Here is a 22,607-nt window from a genome sequence, read left to right as displayed (position 1 = left end):
TCCCACCACGATTTGCTGCCTCCTTTTTGGGACTCAGCCCACTTGTACCCAGGTGAAATAAACAGCTTTGTTGCTCACACAAAGCCTGTTGGTGGACTCTCTTCAAATGGATGCGCGTGACATTTGGTGCCAAAGACCCGGGACAGGGGAACTCCTTTGGGAGACCAGCCCCGTCCTTGCCCTCACTCCGTTAGGAGATCCAACTACGACCTCAGGTCCTCAGACCAACCAGCCCAAGGAACATCTCACCAATTTTAAATCGGGTAAGCAGTCTTTTCACTCTCTTCTCCAACCTCTCTCGCTATCCCCCCACCCTTCAATCTCTCCCTTCCTTAATTTTGGTTCCTTTCCCTTTCTGGTAGAGACAGAGGAGATGCATTTTATCTGTGACCTCAAAACTCCAGCACTGGTCATGGACTCAGGAAGTCTTCCCTTGCTGTTTAATCACTGCAGGGACGCCTGCTTGATTATTCACCCACATTTCAGAGGTGTCTGATCACCGTGGGGATGCCTGCCTTGAACCTTCACGTTGGTGGCAAGTGCCACCTTCCCTGGGAGGCAAGCACCACCTCTCCTGGGTGGTGAGTACCAACCCCCCACCCCCCATGTCTCTACCCTCTCTTTTCTCTGGGCTTGCCTCTTCCACTATGGGCAATCTTTCAACCTCCATTCCTCCTTCTTCTCCCTTAGCCTGTGTTCTCAAGAACTTAAAACCTCTTCAATTCTTACCTGACCTAAAAACCTAAGCATCTTATTTTCTTCTGCAACACTGCTTGGCCCCAATACAAACTTGATAATGGCTCTAAATGGCCAGAAAACGGCACTTTTGATTTCTCCATCCTACAAGATCTAGATAATTATTGTCGTAAAAATGGGCAAATGGTCTGAGGTGCCTGACGTCCAGGCATTCTTTTACACATCGGTCCCTCCCTAGTCTCTGCTCCCAATGCGACTTGTCGCAAATCCTTCTTTCTCTCCTGTCTGTTCCTTCAGTTTCCACCCCAAGCTCTGAGTCCTTTGAATCCTCCTTTTCTACAGACCCACCTGACCTCTCTCTTCCTCCCCAGGCTGCTCCTCGCCAGGCTGAGCCAGGTCCCAATTCTTCCTCAGCCTCTGCTCCCCCACCCTATAATCTTTCTATCACCTCCCCTCCTCACACCCAGTCTGGATTACAGTTTTATTCCACGACTAGCCCTCCCCTACCTGCCCAACAATTTCCTCTCAAAGAAGTGGCTGGAGCTAAAGGCATAGTCAAGATTAATACTCCTTTTTCTCTATCAGACCTTCACACCTTCCCCAAATCAGTTAGCATTTAGACTCTTTTTCATCAAATATAAAAACCCAGCCCAGTTCATGGCCCATTTGGCAATAACCCTTAGACGTTTTACCACCCTAGACCCAGAGGGACCAGAAGTCCGTCGTATTCTCAATATACATTTTATTACCCAGTCTGCTCCCAACACACATCAGGACTTAATTAACCTCACCTTCAAGGTGTACGATAATAGAGAAGAGTTGCAATTACTTGCCTCCGCTGTGAGACAAACCCCAGCCACATCTCCAGCACACAAGAACTTCAAAACGCCTGAACTGCAGCAGCCAGGCATTCCTCCAGGACCTCCTCCCCCAGGATCTTGCTTCAAGTGCCAAAAATCTGGCCACTGGGCCAAGGAATGCCTGCAGCCCAGGATTCCTCGTAAGCCATGTCCCATCTATGTGGGGCCCCACTGGAAATTGGACTGTCCAACTTGCCCGGCAGCCACTCCCAGAGCTCTGGAACTCTGGCCCAAGGCTCTCTGACTGACTCCTTTCCAGATCTTCTCAGCTTAGTGGCTGAAAACTGATGCTGCCCAATCTCCTCAAAAGCCTCTTGAACCATCACAGACACTTTGGGTAACTCTTACAGTGGAGAGTAAGTTCATCCCCTTCTTAATCAATACAGAGGCTACCCACTCCACATTACCTTCAAAGGCCTGCTTCCCTTGTCTCCATAACTGTTGTAGGTATTGACGGCCAGGCTTCTAAACCTCTTAAAACTCCCCAACTCTGGTGCCAGCTTGGACAACATTCCTTTATGCACTCCTTTTTTAGTTACCCCCACCTGCCCAGTTCCCGTATTAGGTTGAGGCATTTTAATTAAATTATCTGCTTCCCTGACTATTCCTGGGCTACAGCCACACCTCAATGCTGCCCTTTTCCCCAGTTCAAAGCCTCCTTTGCATCTTCCTCTTGTATCCCCCCACCTTAACCCACAAGTGATAGGACACCTCTACTCCCTCCATGGCAACCGATCACACACCCATTACTATCCCATTAACATCTAATCAGCCTTACCTGGCTCAATGCCAGTATGCCATCCCACAACAGGATTTGAAGGGAATAAAGCCTGTCCAGGATCTTCGCCTTATTAATCAAATCATCCTTCCCATCCATCCTATGGTGCCAAACCATATACTTTCCTATCCTCAATACCTTTCTCCACAACCCATTATTCTGTTCTGGATCTCAAACATGCTTTCTTTATTATTCCTTTACACCCTTCATCCCAGCCTTTTCTCGCTTTCACTTGGACTGACCCAGACACCCATCAGTCTCAGCAACTTACCTGGGCTGTACTGCCAGAAGTCTTCAGGGACAGTCCCCATTACTTTAGTCAAGCCCTTTTTCATGATTTACTTTCTTTCCATCCATCTGCTTCTCAACTTAAGCATTTTGATAACCTTCTACTTTACAGCCCCTCCTACAAATCTTCCCAACAGGACACCCTCCTGCTCCTCCAACATCTATTCTCAAAAGGACATCGCACATCCCCCCCCAAAGCTCAAATTTCTTCCCCATCCGTTACCCACCTCAGCATAATTCTTCATGAAAACATGCGTGCTCTCCCTGCTGATCATGTCCAGCTAATCTCCCAAACCTCAACCCCTTCTACAAAGCAACAACTCCTTTCCTTCCTAGGCATGGTTAGGTACTTCCACCTTTAGATACCTAGTTTTGCCATCCTGACTAAACCATTACATAAATTCACAAAAGGAAACCTAGCTGACCCCATGCATCCTCAATCCTTTCCCCACTCCCCTTTCCATTCTTTAAAAAACAGCCCTAAAAGCTGCTCCCCACTAGCTCTCCCTAACTCATCCCAACCCTTTTTCATTACACACAGCCAAAGTGCAAGGCTGTGCGGTCAGAATTCTTACACAAGAGCCAGGACCGTGCCCTGTAGCCTTTCTGTCCAAATAACTTGACCTTACTGTTTTAGGCTGGCCCCCACATTATTCCTGATACCACACCTGACCCCCATGACTGTATCTCTCTGATCTACCTGGCATTCACTTCATTTCCCCATATTTCCTTCTTTCCTGTTCCTCACCCTGATCACACTTGGTTTATTGATGGTAGTTCTTCCAGGCCCAATCACCAATCACTGGCAAAGGCAGGCTATGCTATAGTGTCTTCCACATCACTGAGTCTACCGCTCTGCCCCCCTCCACTACATCTTAGCAAGCCAAACTCATTGCCTTAACTCAGGCCCTCACTCTTGCAAAGGGACACACGTCAATATTTATACTTACTCTAAATATGCCTTCCATATCCTGCACCACCATGCTGTTACATAGGCAGAAAGAGGTTTCCTCACTATGCAAGGGTCCTCCATCATTAATGCCTCTTTAATAAAAACTCTTCTCAAGGCCGCTTTACTTCCAAAGGACACTTTACTTCCAAAAGAAGCTGGAGTCATTCACTGCAAGGGCCATCAAAAGGTATCAGATCCCAGTGCTCAGGGCAACGCTTATACTGATAAGGTAGCTAAAGCAGCAGCTAGTGTTCCAACTTCTGTCCCTCACGGCCAGTTTTTCTCCTTCTCACTGGTCACTCCCACCTACTCTCCCACTGAAACTTCCACCTATCAATCTCTTTCCACACAAGGCAAATGGTTCTTGGACCAAGAAAAATATCTCCTTCCAGACTCACAGGTCCATTCTATTCTGTCATCATTTCATAACCTCGTCCATGTAGGTTACAGGCTGCCAGCCCATCTCTTAGAACCTCTCATGTCCTTTCCATCATGGAAATCTATCCTCAAGGAAATCACTTCTCAGTGTTCCATCCGCTATTCTACCACTCCTCAGGGATTGTTCAGGCCCCCTCCCTTCCCTATACATCAAGCTCAGGGATTTGCCCCCGCCCAGGACTGGCAAATTGACTTTACTCACATGCCTCAAGTCAGGAAACTAAAATACCTCTTGGGCTGGGTAAACACTTCACTGGATGGGTAGAGGCCTTTCCCACAGGGTCTGAGAAGGCCACCAGAGTTATTTCTTCCCTTCTCTCAGACATACTTCCTCGGTTTGGCCTTCCCACCTCTATGCAATCTGATAACAGACCAGCCTTTATTAGTAAAGTCACTCAGGCAGTCTCCCAGTCCCTGGCATTCAATGGAAACTTCATGCTCCTTATCGCCCTCAATCCTCAGGAAAGGTAGAAAGAACTAATGGTCTTTTAAAGACACAACTCACCAAACTCAGCGTCCAACTTAAAAAGGACTGGACAGTACTTTTACCACTTGCCCTTCTCAGAATTCGGGCCTATCCTCGGGATGCTACAGAGTACAGCCCATTTAAGCTCCTGTATGGATGCTCCTTTTTATTAGGCCCCAGTCTCATTCCAGACACCAGCCCTCTGGATGATTATCTTCCAGTGCTCCAGCAAGCTAGACAGGAAATTCGCTGAGCTGCTAATCTTCTCCTGCCTACTCCAGATTGCCAGCCATATGAAGATACCCTAGCTGGATGATCAGTTCTTGTTAAGAATCTGACCCCTCAAACTCTACAACCTCGATGGACCAGACCCTACTTAGTCATCTATAATACTCCAACTGCCGTCTGCCTACAGGACCCTCTCCATTGGGTTCACCATTCCAGAATAAAGCTGTGTCCGTGGGACAGCCAGCCTGAAGTCGCAAGTACTCTCCCCTACTTCCCTTAAACTCACATTTCTGAAGAACAGTAATAACCCTTATGAGCCTAATACATCCCTTCATTCTATTAGGTCTATTCGTCCTTACCCTACTTTTTGCAACAGGGCTTTACGCAGTCACTCCCACTACTTGGACTATGCCCCAAAAACTTGTCATCCCTACTATATTCTGTCTAGTCATACTCCTATTCACCATTCTCGACTACTCGTAAATACCCTGCCCTTGTTTACATTGCCAGTTTACACTTTTCCTCCAAACCATCGTAGCAGATATCTCCTGGTACCATCCCCAATCAGCCACTCTTGACTCCCTCTTGGAGTGAATAGATGATCTTTGCTGACAGGGCACACTCCAATACTTTCACCCTGATGAAGTCCTATTCTTTACTTTTATACTCACTCTTATTCTCATTCCCATCTTATGGCACCCTCTACCTCTCCCCTGCTATCTCTACCACACTATCAATCTCACTCACTCTCTCCTAGCCATTTCTAATCCTCCCTTAACAAAGAATTGCTGGTTTTGCATTTCTCTTTCCTCCAGAACCGCTGAGGCCTCGACTTACTCACTGCTAAAAAAGCGGACTCTATATTTTTAAATGAAGAGTGTTGTTTTTACCTAAATCAATCTGGCCTGGTGTATGACAACATAAAAAACTCAAGGATAGAGCCCCAAAACTCCCCAACCAAATAATTATGCTGAACCCCCTTGGGCACTCTCTAATTGGATGTCCTGGGTACTCTCAATTCTTAGTCCTTTAATACCTGTTTTTCTCTTCATTTTATTCGACCTTGTGTCTTCCATTTAGTTTCTCAATTCATATAAAACTGCATCCAGGCCATCACCAATCATTCTGTATAACAAATGCTCCTTCTAACAACCCCACAATATCACCCCTTACCCCAAAATCTTTCTTCAGTTTAATCTCTCCCACTATAAGTTCCCACACTGTCCCTAATTCTGCCCGAAGCAGCCCTGAGAAATGTCGCCCATGATCTCTCCATACCACCCCCCAAAATTTTCACCACCCCAACACTTTACCACCATTTTGTTTTTCTTATTAATATAAGAAGACAGGAATGTCAGGCCTCTGAGCCCAAGCTAAGCCATCATATCCCCTGTGACCTGCACGTATACATCCAGATCACCTGAAGCAACTGAAGATCCACAAAAGTGAAAATAGCCTTAACTGATTACATTCCACCATTGTAATTTGTTTCTGCCCCACCCTAACTGATCAATGTGCTTTGTAATCTCCCCCACCCTTAAGAAGGTTCTTTGTAATTCTCCCCACCCTTGAGAATGTACTTTATGAGATCCACTCCCTGCCCGCAACATTGCTCCTACCTCCACCGCCTATCCCAAAACCTTTAAGAACTAATGATAATCCACCACACTTTGCTGACTCTTTTTTTGGACTCAGCCCATCTGCACCCAGGTGAAATAAACAGCCTAGTTGCTCACACAAAGCCTGTTTTGGTGGTCTCTTCACAGGATGCGTGAGACAGTACAAGCTCAGTGCCAGAGTTTCTAGGCAATAGCACAGGGAAAGTTAATCCAAACAAAGCCTAGCACTCTAATTGAGTTTTGAAACAGCTAAGAGTTCAGGAACGCCAAGACCTAGAATTTGTGAGGCAAAATGCAGTACAGGGCATTTTGGCACTGTAGAAAGCAGTGCCAAAGATCTCTAGAAGAGTTCCCTTTATTCTTTAGCTGAGTACTGGCTTATGCACGTAAAGGAGAAAACTACCTGAAGCCAGGGAAAAGAACCACTGGAAAGGAGCAGGTGGAACAATCTCCAGAGCTCATATAGGGCAACCAGTAGTTCATGCTCCAATCAGCAGTCAGAATATAAAGACCTAATCCAAGAGGCATTGAGCAATGTCCTCAGAAAGGTAGTGCCTCAGTAGTGGAGATAAATTATCCCCACATTAAATGCTGTTGTCACTGCTCTAACAAAGCTCAAAAGAAAGCCTTGATAGAACAAATTAATTTGAAGTATCTTAACTGTCCATTAGAATAAGATCCAAAAGTACTAAAGGAATCCTACATAATCCACAAACATCTAAAGCATATACCTAACAGGTATCCAAAGCAGCATGAAAATTCAACACATACCCAGGAGAAAAGTCAGTCAATAAAAACATCCAGAAACAACATGGGTAGGAAAACTGGCAGAAAAGGATGTTAAAACAACCATTCCTCACTCCCTAGATTCAAGAAGGTGGAGGAAAATACAAACATGATGAGGGAGAAAACGGAAGATACAAAAAATACCTAAAATGAACTTCTAGAGATGAAAAATACAGTATCAAAAATAAAACATATAACAAATGAGATCAATAGTAAATTAGAAATTACAGAAGAAAAGATCAGTGAAATTCTTCAAAGTCATAATATAGCAATAGGACATATTCATTCAAGAAAACAGCAATAGAAACATAATAGAGCCGGGCGCGGTGGCTCACGCTTGTAATCCCAGCACTTTGGGAGGCCGAGGCGGGCGGATCACGAGGTCAGGAGATCGAGACCACGGTGAAACCCCGTCTCTATTAAAAATACAAAAAATTAGCCGGGCGTGGTGGCGGGCGCCTGTAGTCCCAGCTACTCGGAGAGGCTGAGGCAGGAGAATGGCGTGAACCCGGGAGGCGGAGCTTGCAGTGAGCCGAGATCGCGCCACTGCACTCCAGCCTGGGTGACAGAGCAAGACTCCGTCTCAAAAAAAAAAAAAAAAAAAAAAAAAAAAAAAAAAAAAAAAAAAAAAAAAAAAAGAAACATAATAGAAACTAAGATGAAATACAAAGAAAAAAGAAAATAACAGGGCAGGCCAGGTGCAGTGGCTCATGCCTGAAATCCCAACACTCTGGGAGGCTGAGGCAGGTGGATCACTTGAGGTCAGGAGTTTGAGACCAGCCTGGCCAACATGACGAAACCCTGTCTCTACTAAAAATACAAAAATTAGCTGGGCCTGGTGGCACATGTCTGCAATTCCATCTATTTGAGAGGCTGAGGCAGGAGAATCGCTTGCACTTGGGAGGCAGAGGTTGCAGTGAGCTGAGATTGCGCCACTGCACTCCAGCCTGGGTGACACAGTGAGACTCTTTCTCAAAAAATAAAAAGAAAATCACAGGGCTACAGGGCACTATACTATAGGGCAATATAAAAATGTACAGAGTGGTTAAGTAATATCAAAACATACTGACTTACACGTAGTAGGAATCCGAGATAAGGGGTAGGATGAACAGAAAAATAAATTTGGAGAATAGCCAAATTTGATGAAAGTGATAAACCCACAGTTGCCAGAATCTCAACAAATCCCATGAAGATGAATTATGAAGAAAACCACAGCAAGACACATCATAATCAAATTGCTGCAAGTCATCAATAAAGTCAGGGGGTTGGGGGGAGGAAGCTGTCAGGGAAAAAAAGGCTGACAGAAGAACAAAAACAATAGCAAACTTCTCATCAGAAACTATAGAAGTGAAAGACAATGAAGTGATGTTTAAGTTGTGAAGGAAAAAAAAATGTCCACCTAGGATTCTATATCCAGCAAAATTATCTTTCAAAACAGAAACAGAGTTTAAAGAAACTGTTTTTTAAAAATTGACTACTTAAAGGCTGGGTGCAGTGGCTCATGCCTATAATCCCAGGACTTTGGGAGGCTGAGGTGGGTGGATCACTTGAGGTCAGGAGTTCAAGATCAGCCTTGCCAACATGGTGAAACCTTATCTCTACGAAAAATACAAAAATTAGCCAGGTGTGGTGGTGCACATCTATAATCCCAGCTACTTGAGAGGCTGAGGCAGGAGAATTGCTTGAGCCCTGGAGGTGGAGGCTGCAGTGAGCCAAAATTGTGCCACTGCACTCCAGCCTGGGCAACAGAGCGAGACTCTGTCTCAAAAAAAAAAAAAAAAGGGAAAAAGATTGTATTTTGGTGTTTATAAAGATTGTATTTTGGTGTTTATAACAAATAGTAATGAAATGTATGACAATGGCAAAACGGCTATGAGGAGGGTAAATGAAAGTATGCTAATAAGTTTCTTCCAGTCTACAAGAGTGACACAAAAATTTTTTGAACCCTTCAGAGAGCTGAGGTCACAGTGCAACTATCTATCTAAGGAAAAATAAGATGTAAGTACTTGCTTACTTAGGGGGAAGACATCAGATGCCATACAAGCCAGTAAAAAGATTTCAGCAAAAATGTTTCAACAATTTGCTAAAGGTCCAATGTGGGCTATAGTAAGAGTATAAAACTTCTGGGGCTTCAGACACAAGAGGAAATTACACCTTGTTGCAGGTTCTTCTCCACAGATATTACCAGGAACTCATAAGAAAGACTGAGGGAAGGGCAAGAAATCTGAAAAAGTATGCCCTTCATAGAGCAGGCTTGGGAGAAGGCAACAGTGAAAGGATCCAGGTCTGCCTGGATCCTTACAAGGTCTTGTCTAGATCCTTACTCCCTATCTCACCTAAGGAATGAAAGCCTTAAGCTGCTGCTAGAACAGCAACAACTAAAGAACCATGGCAGCTGGGAAAAGGTAATAGGAGAAAAAAAAAAAAAAAAACCACACCCACACCCACATAGGCAAACTGTCAGAGGCAGGAAATTGTCCTGGGCCTAGAACATGAGGTCATTCATGGCTGGGGTACAGCAGAATTGCTGAGAAGGCTCCACTCTTGAGACCCAGAGACACTGTGCCTAAGAATAAGGCAGAACAAGAACAGCAGAGAATGTCCCTTCCCCACTCTTGCCCACACCATCATCACCAAGTTAGGGAGTGAGTTTCGTCTATTTCTGGGGGAGAGTAAAAGCATGAAGAACCTTCTTTGAGATAAAGATGGAAAGGGAAAACCTGAAGCTAAGAATAAAGCAGACCTGAAGGAAAATCCTTGGCAAACCAGCCCTCTACTCAAAATGCAAGGCAATGCTAGAGGAATTTGAAGCCTGTGGTGCACTGATAGTAACCACAGCAATAATGAAACCCAAATGCAGATCAACTCCCAACTAGGTTGCTCAATCCCCCACACTAAACGTCTAGCAAAATACAAGGTGTGCCTTGAGAATTTACTTGAACCCGGGAGGCAGAGGATGCAGTGAGCTGAGATCACGCCACTGCACTCCAGCCTGGGCAACACAGTGAGACCCTGTCTCAAAAAAAAAAAAAACCCAAAAAACAAGGCGTGCCTATTTCTAGCCATAAATACTCTACTGCCCACCACAAGATGTCCAACTTTAAATTAAATTACGAGACATACAAAGAAGATGGGAAAAACCAACACACTGTCAAGAGACCACAAAAAAAAAAAAAAAAAAAACAATAGACCCAAACCAGAAATGCCCACAGATGCTGGAACTATTAGAAAAATTAAAATAACTATGATTAATATACTAAAGGCTCTAGTGGAAAAGGTAAGCAACATGTATAATTAGATGAGAAATTTCAGCATGGAAATAGAAACTACAAGAGAGTCAAACAGAAATGCCAGAAACTAGAAAAATGGTAAGATAGATAAAGAATATCTTTGATCAACACAGCTGAAGAAAGAATCAGTAAACTCGAAAATAAGTTAAAAAAAATTATGCAAATGGAAATACAAAGAAAAAAAAGAGTGGGGGAAAAATTAAACAGAATAGAGCATCCATGAGCTGGGGAACTATATCAAATGATCTAACATACATATGTAATTGAATTCAAAAAGCTTAGAAAGGCCTGGCGCAGTGGCTCATGCCTGTAATCCCAGCACTTTGGGAGGTCGAGGTGGGCAGAGCACCTGAGGTCAGGAGTTTAAGACCAGCCTGACCAACATGGTGAAACCCCATCTCTACTAAAAATACAAAAATTAGCCAAGTGTGGTGTTGTGCGCCTGTAATCCCAGCTACTTGGGAGGCTTAGGCAGGAGAATTGCTTGAACCCGGGAGGTGGAGGTTGCAGTGAGCTGAGATTGTGCCACTGCACTCCAGCCTGGGCAACAGAGTGAGACTCTGTCTCAAAAAACAACAAAAAAACTCAGAGAACACAAACCAAGATAAATATGAAAAAGTAGCAGGGCGCGGTGGCTCACGCTTGTAATCCCAGCACTTTGGGAGGCTGAGGCGGGCGGATCACAAGGTCAGGAGATCGAGACCACGGTGAAACCCCATCTCTACTAAAAATACAAAAAATTAGCTGGGCGTGGTGGCGGGCGCCTGTAGTCCCAGCTACTCCGAGAGGCTGAGGCAGGAGAATGGTGTGAACCCGGGAGGCGGAGCTTGCAGTGAGCTGAGATCGCGCCACTGCACTCCAGCCTGGGGGACAGAGCGAGACTCCGTCTCAAAAAAAAAAAAAGAAAAAAGAAAAAAAAAAAATGAAAAAGTATCCCTAAAAACTAATATTAAAGATAGAAAAGAATCATTAAACAAAATCCAATCCCAAAGAAGGCAGGAAAAGAGAAGAAAGGGAATGAAGAAGGGGACAAATAGAAAATGAGTAGCAGGATGTTCATTTTTAAATTAAACTTAGCATTAATCACACTAAATGTAAATGGTCTAAAATGCCAATTAAAAGGCAGAGGTTGTCAGAATAAATTTTAAAAAGCAAGACCCAACAGACAGGTAAAGAAACATACAGGTTTAAACGTAAAAGGACAGGAAAAGATATAAATTGCAAATACTAATCAAAAGAAATCTAGAGTGGCTATATTAGTATCAAATAAAGTAGACTTCAACAAAAGAAACATTACTAGAGATAAAGGGGGATATTTCAAAGTGATAAAGGCAGTATTTCATCAAAAGGATGTAATAATATTAAATGTATACACATCTATAAACAGAGCTTCAAAATACATGAAGCAAAAACGAATATAACTTTATTCAGGCTAACTACATCCATAATTATAGTTGGAGACTTCATCCTTCTCCTCACTGACAAAATAATACAGATCAATAAGATACAGAAGTTTTAAATTAGAAGGACAGAGTGGCAATACATAGGTAGAAAGAACAATAGAGATTAAATAAAACTACCAATTTGCCAGAAGAAGGTTAACTCCCCTAGAATCTCTTGAAATGCAACCTTGGACTGACTGAACTGGTAATTCTCGGAGTATAAGTGAAAACGAGTGAAGGTGAGGCAGCTTCTGGCCATTTAGACCAGGGGGTTTATGAACTAACAGAATTACCAAAGTAAGGTCTTCAAACCCCTTGCAAACAGAATTTCTTCTATTAAAGAGGAAGATTCTCTGGCCCTAGCTCAGATCTCCTGTACCAAATCTCCAGGGATAAGATCTGAGACTGTATTTTAACAATCTTCCCAGTAACTGTTACACTCAATTAAATCTGCAAACTACTGGTCACACACAAGTGTTAGAAATTAACAACACAGGTTGCCATTCTGCAGACTACAGAATCCAACAGAGGCAATCAGAGGCTGAAGAGTATTCCATTGTCTTCATCTTACCTAGAAAGTTCTACATTTTCTTCAAACTCAGAGTTCAAAGGAGGAATTAAGGTGAAGTGTGAAACTTCACTGTGACTCCCAGAACTCTTGGAGTGATTACGTAGTTTTAAGATGAGTACATGAAAATATCTATAGCACATGTGTGTATGTACATGTATATATGGTTATCAAATATAGGCTGAAGTAATTTTGATAGAGTCATAGCTTTCCACCCTTCCTCCCAACCCCAAATAGAACAGGTTTACCACGTATTTTTTTTAATTTCCAGAAGATAGGCCTGTAGTTCAAGAGCAAATATACCAGTCTGGCTTAGCTAATGCTTATTGACCTAGGTACTGTGCTAAGCATTCTGCATATATGTACTTCAATTAAATCTTAATAATAATAATCACCTGATAATAACTTTTGGAAACAGGAATGATTCCCATTTACAAAGGAGAAATAAATTAGGCCACAGAGATTATAACTTGTCCGAAGGCATGTAACTGGTAAATCAAGGATTCAAACTAAGGGAATTTGACAACAAAGATCTGTGTATCTGTTTCCACATGGTTTTTATTGCCAGTGATGGATAAGGAATGGCTGTCACGTCCACTGACTAAGGAGAGAGTCAAGATTATTTTATACTGTTAGATTTTATACTAAGTGCCAGAACCTAGCTGCCATCCCCACTACTGCTGGTTTAACTGCAGATCAATTAAGAAGATTCTCTCATAGTTTTCATGCTAAGGTCTCCATCATAAGAAGAACTGTGGGCCATTTTTTTCTTGCTGGCATGGCAAAAAAAAAAAAAAAAAAACCCAAAAAAAACAAGAACATTACTGGCTTTGCCTTAACTGAAAACTGAGCAGTCTTTTAGAAAACTGTAAAGTTCTCTATTTTATCAAAAATCCTGGTAGCTGGGAGAGTCGTCTAAATGAGCTCTGGGGATAAAGTTGGTATCTCTCACATTTGGTGACAGGATATGCATACCAACAAAAGCAGATGCTCAAGAATTTAGAATGCTTTTATAGGAAAAAATTCGTCCTTTCCCACAGGCAATAGATCTGTAAGAGAATGACTGGTGAACTTCTCCCAGGTCCAAGCCAGGAGAACTCAAGACAGCACCGATCTTTCTGGGGCCTGAGAGACCAGACAAAAATCACAGCTTCTCATAAAGGCAGGCAACAGTTTACAGAGGATCTAGGACTGTGCCCATTTGAGAGTTGATTATCAAGATGGCAGGCCAAGAATATGCCATGTGAGGAAAGAGACTACAAATTGAAACAGGAGAGCCAAGAATGTCAAGCGGTTGGAAATTTGGAAGAACAGGCAGGAAGATGGAGAAACAATCATAGCTAACAGTTTTACAGAACTTACTATTCATCATGGGATATTTTTAAGATCTTTAAATATTTTGACTATTAAAAACAATCACAAGAGGTAGATAATATTATCGACATTTTATAGAAGAAGAAACTAAGACACAGGGAATTTCAGTTGCTCAAGGTCAGTGTACAGCAGAGCTGGGATTTGAGCCAAGTCTGGATCCAGTGGTCCTTAACATTCTTGAAACACTAAACAATGTTGCCTCCCTAGAAAAACCAGTAAGAATTGAAAATGAGGCGGCAGAGATGAAACTGATGAGCTGTGGTAAGGTGAGTGGTGATTTGAAAACAAATGCTGTAAACCATGTTTTTTAGAAATGCTTGTTCCTCGGTGCTGTAAAGAACTAGCTCTTGAACATAAATTTAATTCCTCAGCAAGGCCATTTTTACTTTCTGCAGAAAGGGTACACTCGCCAGCAGTTCTGCCATGAGAGTATGCCGAACAAAGGAGACAGGGTCATTTATAACCTGACGCATCCACCTTACTGCTGTGTCTGGTTTCTATTGGCTGGAACAGGACCTCATATTCTGTATTTGTCCTGATTGGCTAGCAACTTAGAACTTTTTAAAACAAGCAAAGGCAGAGGAGAACAAAGGAAGGAGGAAGTAACTTGTGGAATGCTGAGAAAAGTAAAAACACCTTCAAATAAGGAAGAGGAACAGGCCATAACCTAATGCTTGCTTGGACCAGTATAAGCATGAGAGGGCAAATATTTAGGCTAAATTGTAGGAGCTAAGAACATAAAGTATGTTGATTTCTTTATTATGGCTAGCAGATATTTAAGAAAGTTAGCACAGGTCTTTGAATAAATTTTGCTTCTAAGAGAAGTTACTTGTTTTTCTTAATTAGATGGGGATGAAAGTCTTTGAAGAGGAACTTTACTTTTTACAAGGCTCAACCTTTGTATGTGGCCTATCATACTCCTTGATGGATTGTAAGTCTTTCCATTAAAGGCAGAATCCTGCCAGGCAATTAGAATTCCAAATGATTCAACCCAGTATTCCAAGATTAGGGGCATTCACTATACATGAGACACAGTTGCACCTTTCTCCCCTACCAAAACAAATGTAATAGATAATGTACTTTATACAAAATAGCATAACAAGTGAAACAGTAAATAGGTGAAAGAATAAACTGCAACTATATCCAACCAGATATTCTAAAATATAAAGTCCTAATGTTTTCCAATGAAAGGCGAAGAGCGGAATCATGGGTAACTTGTGCTAATCTTAAATAAGAAGCATAATAGTGATTGGCTATACAATGAGAATGTTAAGGAAAGGCAAGTATCTTTTCCTAAACCTTACAGACAGGTACACTTGTCTCATATGGTGTTAGCCATATAGGAAAGGTTCATTTCAGCAGTAGATAGCCACATTGGAAGAATATGAGTCACTGAAAGTGCTTCAGCAACCAAACTGTGCTTTCCTCAGTTTGGGTGCTCAACAACGTCTTTGGTTTGAAGTAGATTCTCTCTTTCCTACAATTGTCTTTTGATTTACAGCAAAGACTTTGTTTAAAAAATAAACAAACTTGGGTGCACTTAATGTTGAAACATATACCAGATGTTAAAATGCAAGTTTTACTGAAGGTCAAGTAGGTGTGTCAGGTACACATGAGATACCCTGGGCCTAGTTAGAAGCAATTCTACAGAATGAGAATAACAGACTCAGCCAATAAAATATGAACTAAAAGTTGCTATTAAGTAGTTGTAGTAAGTTGTAAAATATAAGAGTGGAATTGCATTTAACTAAATGCCTACACTAAGGCTTAGAAGTAATTCTGACTCTGCTCCCTGTGCATCAGCCAAAATTACAGAGCAGAGGCCGGGAGCGGTGGCTCACATTTGTAATCCCAGCACTTTGGGAGGCTGAGGCAGGTGGATCATCCGAGGTCAGGGTTCAAAACCAGGCTTACCAACATGGTGAAACCCCGTCTCCACTAAAAATACAAAACTTAGCTGGGCGTGATGGCGCTGGCCTGTGATCCCAGCTACTCGGGAGGCTAAGGAATGAGAATTTTTTGAACCTGGGAGGTAGAGGTTTCAGTGAGCCAAGATGGTGCCACTGCACTCTAGCCTGGACGACAGAGGGAGACTCCATCTCAAAAATAACAAAAAAATAACATTACTGAGCAGAGCATTCCATGGCACGTGCTTTAAAATCTTCAGTTTTAACAAGGCCGGGTGTGATGGATCATCCCTGTAGTCCCAGCACTGTCGGAGGCTGAGGCAGGAGGGCTGCTTGAGCCCAGGAGTTTGAGACCACCCTGGGCAACATAGGAAGATCATGTCTCTACAAGTAATAATTTTAAAAATTAGCTGGGCATGGTGACGTGCACCTATGGACCTAGCTTCTTTGAAGGCTGAGGTGGGAGGATTGCCTGAGCCTGGGAGGTCAAGGCTGCAGTGACCTATGATCACTCCACTTTACTCTGGCCTAAGCAACAGAACAAAACCTTGTCTCAAAAAAAAAAAAAAAAAAAGTTTTAACATAGTACAACTAGTTATTTGTCTCATATCATGTTTCTCAAAGGATATCCTGCATCAATGTTCAGAAAGATAGTCCACTGAGAAGCAGCCAGAGACAATTAGTAATATCAGAGAGATTTCCATTCATATAGTTAATATTACATTCTAGCACATAAAAGCTTAACTCTCCATTATTTGGAAAAGCCATCCATTCAGATGGAATTTGTATTTCTCAAGGATTTTTCCAGTATCTGAGGTCTTGGAATACAGAAGTACCAATGACAAGGTCATTTCCAAAGGGTGACCTGACCCCCGGAAGTCATTCAATAGTTTATTTAAACATACAGAGCAATGATTATAAATATTATCTAGAGATAGCTTAATGTAATAAGACATTAAAATAAACATTAATGGGCAGGGTATGGTGGCTCATGCCTGTAATCCCAGCACTTTGGGAGGCCGAGGCAGGTGGATCACTTGAGGTCAGGAGTTCAAGACAAGCCTGACCAACATAGTGAAACCCTGTCTCTATTGAAAATACACAATTAGCCAGGCATTGTGGCACATGCCTGTAATCTCAGCTACTTGGGAGGCTGAGGCAGGAGAAACACTTGAACCTGGGAGGCAGAGGTTGCAGTGAGCTGAGATCGCTCCATTGCACTCCAGCCTGGGCAAATAAGAGTGAAAGTCCGTCTCAAAACAAACAAACAAAAAGGCCGGGCGCGGTGGCTTATACCTGTAATCCCAGCACTTTGGGAGGCCAAGGTGGATTACTTGAGGTCAGGAGTTCAAGATCAGCCTGGCCAAAATGGTGAAACTCCATATCTACTAAGAATATAAAAATTAGCCGGGCATGGTGGCACATGCCTGTACTCCCAGCTACTAGGGAGGCTGAGGCAGGAGAATCGCTTGAACCTGGGAGGCAGAGGTTGCAGTGAGCTGAGATCACACCACTGTACTTCATCCAGGGCAACAGAGCATCTCAAAAAAAAAAATAATAATAATAATTAATGTATAATTCAATCTTGTTGACAATCTGTTGATGCTAAAAAGCAGTACATAAAATATAATTACTTTTATATGATCATACCAATTTTGCTACTGTTTTTCTTCAGTTCTCTGGTATAGGCAAGTTCCAATTTTTTACCACCTTGAATTTCACTTGTCTCCTAATCTAGGAGTATCAGAAAGTATCTGCATTGTGGTTTTCATCCTATTAATCTACTCAATTGTCAGTGATTCAACACTTGTTATGGGTACGATTTCCCTTTACCAATGTAGATGCAAAAGAGTAGAACTGTAGATTATATACAGTAACTATAAAAAAGTTTTTCCTTGTTCTTTTTTAACTGAACTTTTAGAGTGTATTGTGGAAAAAAAGAAGGGACTCTGTATATCTGTACCCTTCATCAATGCTGACAGTTTTTTTTTTTTATAACATGCACGGTTTAAATTCCACTACACTCATGAAAAAACAAAGGTCTTAGGTTGGATTCCCTAGTTATTAGGAATTCCATAACTACCTATTTCCCAATCTCTTTTGCCAATATTTTTCATCTTAGGCTTCCTGTGAATAATACATTCTCCTTCTAGTTCTTCTCCCTGACATCCACTTTCCTCCCCCAGTGTCCATAATTCTCAGAGGATTCCTTGACCAGCACATCCAGATTTTTCTTGCTTGCTACAAAAAAGGATCAACTGTAGGTTCCAGACATCAAAGTTCTCAGCAAAATACAAACTATAAAGAGTTATATGGAGATAAAAGACCCAAAATAAAATTTGGAAGAGAGAAGCATACTCAAGGTCTCTTTTATAAGAAAACGGTAAAAGAGGAAAGAAAAGCAGAGGTGGTTGACAGGGGTAAGAAAACCACACTGATTGCTCTAAGTATTTGCATAAAGCACTTGCAAAACATGCATTATAACATTTTGGCCATATATAAGGTGAATCAATAACTGATATTAGATCCGTTTTTAAAGTAATGGCGCATTTCAAAGGGCAAGAGAAGCCCCAGATGCCATGGTCAGGTGCCAAGTCCTGCCCTCCATACATGTCACTATCCATTCACATCCTTTTTCTGTTTTAGCAGGCCACTGTGCATTCTAAAATGCACTCTAAAGCCGACTTGATCTAGGATGAAGTGGGTTCTCAGAAAACTGGGGCCTTGGTACTGTAAACCTGAGCAGTCAGGGTTCCAATGCAGTCCAAGGCTGCTTTCCAGTCCAGGCTGGTGGGAAATAACACAGTTATAAGGAGTAAAAGATAAAAGTCTCCAACACTTTTTCGGGGTAAGGCATGATCTCTATAGTCCTGCTTTACTGGAGACAGAAACTGATCAAAAAAGAGTGCCTTCTACCCCCTGGGACTCTATTATTTTCCCATGATGCCCTGTGCCACACAAAGGATTGCTATTATGAATAACATGGTCACATCTACACCAAGTTTGTAAACATTATGTAATCAAGGGAGAAGCTCTAATTTTTTTTATCTCATTTTATTGGTAATATAATCTTCCCTTTGTTGCAATATACCACAAAAACAACTGGTCTATTTCTAAAGCCTTTGAAACTGAAAATGGTTTAAAATTACAATAATGCAAGTAGGCTGTATAAGTATACCAGAAGGTGGGGGGTGACAGAGGGGAAAGAAGAAATCTGTGGTTTATAGTTAGACTCCTGGAAACTACATATAAAAATTTGGTCAATGAAATAACTTTATTAATTGAGTCAATGAATAGAAATCACACAACTCCCTAGTGCAAACTGCACACACCACTGCCATTGGAATTGTTGAATTATTCTTTTTTTTTTTTTTTTTTTTTGAGAGGGAGTCTTGCTCTTGTCACCCAGGCTGGAGTGCAGTGTCACAATTTCGGCTCACTGCAAACACTGCCTCCCGGGTTCAAGTGATTCTCCTGCCTCAGCCTCCTGAATAGCTGGGATTACAGGTGCCCGCCACCACGCCCGGCTAATTTTTGCACTTTTAGTAGAGACGGGGTTTCGCCATGTTGGCCAGGCTGGTCTCGAACTCCTGACCTCAGGTGATCCACCCACCTCAGCCTCCCAAAGTGCTGGGATTACAGATGTGAGCCACCGCGCCTGGCCTAGAATTGTTGAATTATTCTAAGCTCATGAAATATCTCTAGAATATTCCATATGCCTTCCCATCTGCTATTACTGAATGCTTTGGCCACTTTCTTGCCAATGTTCCTTACAGACATTCTTTCACCTCTGATGAGGTACTGACTAATAACAAGAAATTGTGGGCACTCAACAACTGTGCACTGATTAACCTTACTAACCTGTATGTGAACTTCTAAAAATAAGGTGTATAGTTTTTGTGAGATCCACATATAGTTAACACCTAGTACAATGTGCCAACCACTGTGATAAGTATGTTACCTATAATAATCCTCAAAACAAGTCTATGAAGTGAGTACAAACAGGAAGAACACTGCGAACAAGAGAGTTCACTTAACCATTACTCAGCAATGATTAGTTTTTATCTAAAATGTCCACATGCAGCCAGGAGAATATCTAAACATACAATAAAACAAAAATAAGTTTACTACAATATTTTTTCATATGTAATAATACTGGCTCCTCATTAATAGAAGAAAAATTCTGTCCTCCTTTCTGATTCATGTACCCCAAATTAGTTCAAATTTTATCTGCTAGTCAAGTTCAAAAGGAAGAATAAAATAAAATCTTTCTTTTAGAATAGGTATAGCTAACTTGTTGGCCTTGACACCCAGATGCTGGGGGATAAATTAGACCACAAAAATCTAAATGGCCGATGGATTCATACCACCATTCTGCATAGGAACTTACTGGACTTTTTTTTTTTTTTTTAAACTCTTTTATTACCACTAAACAGACAGTTTCCAAAACAGCTAAAAGGGAAAAGTAAAATGGGGGCAAGGTCAAAAGCTGCAACGTATAGTAGGAGTTTTTCTATTTGAAGAAAGGCTAAAGAACCCATACGAGGACTGGACCCTCCTAGAAAGTGTGAAAACTTACAGAGACTTAAGAAACCAATTAAAGTTATATGAGATTCTGTGAGAAATGGCAAATTACAGGATAGACAAAAAGCACTACTGTTTTTATTATAGCTCATACAAGGGCTTGGACATCCACAGGATTGTATCTTGTACAGAACTATTTAGAAAATGCTAAAATACAGATAAAAATAGGTGTTGCTCTTATGCTAGTTAACAAAAACTTACAAGCTATAATTGGCCTAATGGCTATTTGCTTTAGGAAAGAAGATTGGAGAAAGATAAGTCCACATTACCTTTAGGTTAACTTTTGTAGGCTCCCACCAGTTTTCACCTGATTTATGACACTAGCATTCTACTGATATTCTGCTTCCAACTCTTCAGTTCAACCTTTGCATTGTCATTAATCACATGTAAGTATAAAGAACCTTCTACTGTTTGGTTCCTCATTACTCACAGGATAAAGGCCAAACTCCTTAGCACTGCATATCTACCCTGTCTCTTTTCCAGCTACTCTCCCAAATGTGCCATTCATGTGCAGGTGCTCCCTTCACAATCTCCATCCTGTCCCTGACCAAACACTATCCCTCACATACTTCGGTCTTTGTGGTTGGTCAAAGCCCAAACCCACCCCATGTGTCACAGTGCCTGCAGGTGTAGACCTCACTTCCTTAAAATGCCACGCAGTTTCAGACCTGTGTCCTTGTGTCAGACCTGTGTCCTTGTGTATGTGCCCCATCTAGCTGGAATGCCCTTCCCTCTATTTCTCTGCTTCATTAAATTCATCCTGTAAGACTCTGTCTTAAATCTTCTGGGACGCTTTCCTGATACCCTCATCCTTGGATGGGTCAGAAGCTCTTTGCATACTGCACTGTATTCCCCCACTAGACTAATGAATGAACTGCTTCATCACTTTCTAGCTAAATGACCTTGGACAAGTTCATTAATTTCGCTGAGCCCATTTCTTCATGTATATAATGTTGGTATTAATTTGCTATCACTGTAAAATAATGAATGTCAAAAATCACTTTGTAAACAGTGAAGTACCATGCAGGCATTAACAATTTTATCAAAAACAAAGAGAGCACACAGTATTCTTGGTGAATATACTTCAGTTTAAGAGTAAGATTCATCTCTTGGTTTCCGTCCCCTCTCCAAGGATACCCTGTATTTTTATCCAACTTTCTGACTCCACTAAATCTTGGTACTTCCATCTTCAGGAAAAAAAAATCTATGATGATGTTTAAGTCATTTGAAGGAAACACCGAGTGGGAAGCTCTGAAAGGGTCAGGATTTTCCTTTTCCTCATCTTTCTTAATGCCTTCACAAGAGTACTGTTATGCACATATAAATATTCTGAATATGAAAGAACTGAATGAATATAAACATACCCTGCCTTTAGTGAGTTTATAATCTAAAAAAGTGAATGATGTAACAGATCTCACTAAATCTGACCTTATAAAAATGGTAATGAATGCCTTTAGTATCATCTTAATGTGCAGTAAGAAATTAAATTTCCTGCTATTATTTTATTTGGTGATTTGACACACGTTGGAATTGCTATCTTAGTAAGTCATGCTTAACATATGAATGTTTTAACATTATCAGAATCACTGATGCAATTCAATACCTAGTTATTGAATATGTATTGCACTAGGCCCTATCAGAGTACAAAGATAAAGGTGATGGGCTCTGCCGATGGTAAGGTGCTAAACATACAGAAAGGAAGCTGTCATCAATCCATCTAATTAATAGAGGGCAGAGTGTTGTATGGAGGATCTAAGGGTTGTGACAATCAATGAAGACATCTGAGTTAGGGCATTGGGCCCATGAAAATTAGAACTGTATATTACATATTATAATACTGGTGGTCAATAACTTCTGTGACTATTGAATATCTCCTATATATTATATACGTAATATTTGCTGCATGCACTGGCAGATATTTATGGTCACTTTCCTCCTATTCTAACTACAAACCCATCTGTGTTGTTGTCTAATAAATACTGTTAACACTCATATCACACATAATTACCAACCATAGTTCCAAGCCCTTGGGGTATATTTTCTAATTTACTTTCACAACAATCCCGTGAGGTAGGTACAATTTCTCCCCTTTTACAGATGAGGAAGACGAGGCATAGAAATGGTAATTTTTCAAGGTTAAGATGCAAAGACAAAAAATATGTAAATGAGGACCTAAGAGACAGAATCCAGTATTCCATCGAGGGAGCGGAGCCACTTGCCAGAGCTGCTTCACGCAGTGCTTTCCACCTCTCCGAACACACCCAGTGGGAACAACCTATCTCCTTTCCCGCCAGGGATTCTTTTACTTTTCCTGAATCCATAACTAAGCTG

The 22,607-nt window shown here is 41.6% G+C and overlaps 1 protein-coding gene across 4 annotated transcripts in view; it reads right to left on the bottom strand.

Moving 5' to 3' along the window:
* Positions 1–22,607, bottom strand: part of DDHD1 (DDHD domain containing 1) — a 124,593-nt gene that overhangs the window by 100,554 nt on the left and 1,432 nt on the right. The window lies entirely within an intron of this gene.

This window comes from Hylobates moloch, unplaced genomic scaffold (assembly GCF_009828535.3).
Source record: "Hylobates moloch isolate HMO894 unplaced genomic scaffold, HMol_V3 SCAFFOLD_16, whole genome shotgun sequence".
NCBI lineage: Eukaryota > Metazoa > Chordata > Mammalia > Primates > Hylobatidae > Hylobates > Hylobates moloch.
This window is presented reverse-complemented; position numbering and strand designations above follow the sequence as displayed.